Raw genomic sequence first — 4882 nt, 5'->3', positions numbered from 1 at the left:
GCATTGGAATCTGCAAACCTTCATTACGTGCGTTTTTCCTGGGATTACTTTGGCTAACATTTTCTTTCCTGTTGTCGTGTGACAAATCTTTGTCCAAGACCAATGATCTAAAGCTGCTTTAATCTGGCTGAGCATTTTAATAGAGCTGAGAGCTTTGTTTAGAGAAGCACACAACTCTTTTCCATAGGATTATTCCAGGTCCCATTTTAGATCTCAGAACAGGTGCTCAAAAGCCTGTTTACAAAGGAGAGGGTGACCAGGGAGTTGATCCGAGCTGGGACTTTGGGTGCTGCTCCAAAGCAGATGTATGGCACAGCAGCTCTTCCACATCCCTCCCCAGCAGTCTGTGCCCAAGGCAGCATTTTAGACAAGGCAGCAGCTTTCAGCTTAGGAATGCTGGACTGCTGAATCCAGGCAGTGATTTCTGGGCAGTAGGAGGCTTTTTACTGTGCTGCTCTCCTGGGCGCAGGGAGCAGGAAGCATGGGATTTGAGGACAGAATTGTCAGTTGTCCTTCTGGCATCCATAATTCCTCCATCCTTGGAGAGCCAAGTCAGTCTGAAGAGAGATTGCTTGGCACCCCTGTGCCAGCAGCAGAGCAGCTGCTCAGTGTGCCTTGGAATGCAGGTGCTGAGCCATTCAGCAGCTCTGGCTGCAAGCAGAGGAGGAAGAAATCACAGAACTCCTGGTGAACTACCTCTTCTGGATTAACTTTACTGATGAAGCTTTTTTGATGAAAAATGTGAAGGGGTAGACAAAAATATACCCAAAATGTGGGTATTTGCCCAAACACCACCCCAAAGGCACAGCAGCCCAGACCAGTGTGAAGACCTTGGCACATAGACTGGCTGCTCCTGCAACTGGAAAGTGTCCCCTGTCACTCTCAGGGGTAGCAAGGGTATTAGTCCAAGGTAACCAATTTCTAAACTTTCTATTCCTCAGCCTATTGCCAAAGGGGCACCAGAAGCAAGCGATGGCAGGGATCTGCAAGCCTGGAGGTCTCTGATAGCTTTGAAATATGAGACTCTATATTTGGGGAGACTGCCATGCATATGCCCATTCAAAATACTGTGTATTTGCAACCTATTTTCTTCACTGTCAAAGCTTTTCATGGTTATTTGGTTGGAGAAAGGATTAATTTAACTTGTGAAATGCCCAAAGGTCTTGGAGATGAAGAGGTGCAATGCTCCTGCCTATTAATTGGTCACGGCATTGGCAAATGGTTTGAAGAGAGAGCTATTTTATGGCTGAAGGGCAGAGCTGGAGCTGTGCTGTAGGGTGTTCTGTGTCAGCATGGCATAAAGGGAAGGCCTGTGGGGTAAGGATGTGTGAAAAAATACTGTTGTGAGAGAATATTTAATGCAAACAGTTGTGGGGCTGTGGCTGGGCTTGAGGTTACAGGGCTGAGTGAGAACACAGTGACAACACCACACGGGCTCAGGGAACTGTTTTTGTACGTACCTGCTACTCTCTTGCTGGGTTAGTGGTTGCATGTGTCTGTCTGCCATTCCACAAGAGCAACTTCCCTCAAGTCATGACCCGTGGGACCAACAGGAATTGAAATATCTTTCATTTCTTTGTTTCTTACTTCTCCCCAAAGAGAGGAACCAGACAAACAATAGCACAACTGACTATCTCCTCAGCTAGGCATTGGTTTCATGGTGCCTTGATACTCTGATACAAAATGAAATAGCTCAGTGTTTATGGCAGCAGTGATGCAATGTTCATTCTTCTCAGCTCTGCAATTTACACTCCCATAGTCATCTCCCAGGCTTGGAACCTGGAGATACTGGCTGGAAAAAATTAGACACATACTTTCTGCACAGGAGGACTGCTGGCATGGGCCTTGTTTTGAGGTGCTTGCAGCAGTGGGTGGGTGGGAATCACTGAGATGAGTGGGAAGAGAGGGGATTTGCATGGGACAGGAGCATGGGCTGGCCTTGGACCAAGGTGGGATAGGGAATCCTCATTGCAGTGCTGAATATGTAAACACACTGCTGATGTTTTACTGTGGCTTTTGTGTGTACTGGAAGTAACCCAGTGTAATTCCAGAGGCTCCCTGGCCGAGGAGTGAGTACTGAGCCTGCAGGCAGTGGGACAGCACCCAGCTGGGCATGGGGCATGCAGGGCTGAGCACGGAGCCTGGCTCTGGGGAATGCCCCATTCCTTCCCATCCTCCTGCCCTGCTGCAGCAGAGACACCCAGGGAAGCACTGCCAGCCTGAGCAAGGGGCTACCATGTACAGCATAAGTGTCCAAAGCACAAGTGTCTGCAGGATCTACAGAGCCAGCCAGGAGGCACTGAAAATGGCAAAAATAACTAGAGGAGGGGAGTATTTTTTTGCCAGGGCCGTTCTAATGCAAGTACCACTGCAGGAACCCATGTTGCACATGACATTTCCTGGTGCAGGTGCCATTTCAAACAGGTGATGGGAAAAGGCTGAAAGGAACTGGTTCTGGAAAAATGCCTTCCAGCCTAAATGGGTGCACCTGCTGGTTATCCCAGCAGACCAGCTCAAGTCAATGTTACCCACAGGACTTTTGGCAGGACAGTGAAAAAATCCAGAGTCATGGGAAGAATTTAAGAAAATTTAGTGTGTTCTCTGTATTTTTGTGAGATGTCTTTTATCATAGAATAAAAGAATTACGGAATCAGAGAATGGTTTGTGTTGGAAGCAACCTTAAAGATCAACTCATTCCAACCCCCCTGCACTGGGCCAGGATACCTTCCACTTGACCAGGCTTCTCAGGGCCCCCTGGAACATTGCCAGGGATGGGGCTGCCACAACTTCTCTGGGAAATCCGTTCCAGCGCCTCAGCCACCTCACAGGAAAGAATTTCTTCTGTGTATCTAACCTAAAATTCCTCTCCTTCGGTTTGAACCCATTACTCCTTGTCCTGTCACCACAGTTCCTGACCAAGAGTTCCTCTCTGCCTCCCCAGCAGCCCATTCAGGTACCAGAAGGTTGTCATGAGTTCTCTGCAAAATCTTTTCTTCTCTGGGCTGAACAGCCCTGACTTTCTCAGCCTGTCTTCACAGGGAAGGTAGCCTAATCCCCTTATCAACTTTGTGGCCTCCTCTGGACTTCCTCCAACTGTTCATACCCTTCTTATGCTGGGACCACTATGGCTGTGTTCAGTACTCCCGGTGTGGTCTCACAAGAGCAGAATAGAGAGGAGAATTTGTTCCTTTATCACATTAAGAGACTTTGCTGTACCTTCATCTTCATTTCATCCAGTCTTTTTTTAAAACGCTATTTCCACACATCTCTTCGCTTTTACTTACTACACCTTAATGCTTTTTTTCTGGCATACTCAAAAAGTAGATTCTGCAATAGTTACTGAACTCACTCTTCTGCTTTTCCTCACAAATTCCTAGTAATGTCACCTTTCCTTTTGCTCAGCACTATCTGTAATCCTGCTGAATGTCTTCTGACATTACATTTTATGCATACTTGCATCAGGTTCTGCAGTGATGTCATTCAACACTTTTCTTTTAAGCTTTCTGACCACTAAAACTTTTCATACAAATGTCAGATCTGTTCTCTCTCCTTGTACTGATGGAATTTTTTCACCTCTCCTCCATTTTTTTGCACAGCTCTTTGTAACATTCTTTGTGTTGGTTGTTAGTTGTCAGTCTGTACTCATCTTTTGCAAATGCCTAAATCCTCTCTTTTATCCAGTGATACCCTCCCCATGTTGCATTCAGGGTTTTTAATGTTGTCCAAGTTACATGTAGCTCTCTTCTGTCTGATCAGTGATCAGGGTAAGGGACGTGGTGCATAGACTGCCCTCTCCTTTCCTATTCTTCCTCAGCCTCCTCCTCTGGCTGCTGTGGCTCACCTTCACTCTTCCCTCATTCAGATCTGAGCCCTTCCCCAGACTGTTTTGCATATATGTTCAAGAGAAGTAATCATGGACTTTCTTTGAGTTTTTCTCTGTGTATAAGCCACTTGAACACTTTTGGGTTTTCCTCAATTTTAGAAAAATCTGGCAAGGAGCTACCCCAACTCCCCACAGCAGAGGGAACTTCCCAGGAGCATACTGGCACAAACTTCCCAGAACAGCCAATACCTTGACCTGGAGGAATGCACAGACCATTTAGGTGGCCCAGTGCATCAATGAAATGTGTCTGAAAAGTGCCCAGCAGTGGTATTCAAATCCAACACCACCAGAAAAACATTGGTGGATGCATGCCAAAACCTTCATGCAGGCTTCTAATTTTAGGTTTTAACCTTTCCAGTGCCCTGAAGAAGGCTTCAAAGTCTCCACAATCACCGACCTGTTTGGAAAACATTGGCCTAAATGCTTTACAAGTACTTTACATTGTTAAAAAAGTATTAACAAGGCTTTATAGAAATGAGTAATCTTTAATAATTGGTTTCAGCTTCTCAGGCGGCATACAACTGCTTATTTTGAGAGAAATGCTTGGCGCAGCTTGACAAAGAACACCCAATGCTCCTGCTAGCAGAGGAATGAAGAGCAATAGGATGTAGTGGCAACTCAAGTATCCTTAATTTCAGACATCCTTAGTGACGTTGGCTTTCAGAACTGGAAGTGCCTGGATGTGACCACATGCATACATGAGCACATTATGAAATGATTGATTGCTCAATGGGTATTTTTAATTAGTATTTTGTTTTTAAATGCTCCATTTACCCTCTTCACTCAAGATATTTTTGCCACGTGCAGTTTTTATTGGAGTAAACATAGTCCCTTTAATATAGCTGCTTCAAGCCAGTGCAGAGGTATCTTGATCCTGTTTTGACTTTTTCCTTCCTCTGACTCATTCCTTTAATCCCAGTTATGGTTTCTCAGGTGAACTCTACATACTCATATTGACCCCAAGAGTAACAGACTCAAAGAACTGGGGCAGACAAGGGA

The sequence above is a fragment of the Taeniopygia guttata genome, chromosome 9, assembly GCF_048771995.1.
Source record: "Taeniopygia guttata chromosome 9, bTaeGut7.mat, whole genome shotgun sequence".
NCBI classification, from domain to species: domain Eukaryota; kingdom Metazoa; phylum Chordata; class Aves; order Passeriformes; family Estrildidae; genus Taeniopygia; species Taeniopygia guttata.
The sequence above is the reverse complement of the archived record's forward strand: the minus strand, read 5'-3'. Positions refer to the sequence as shown.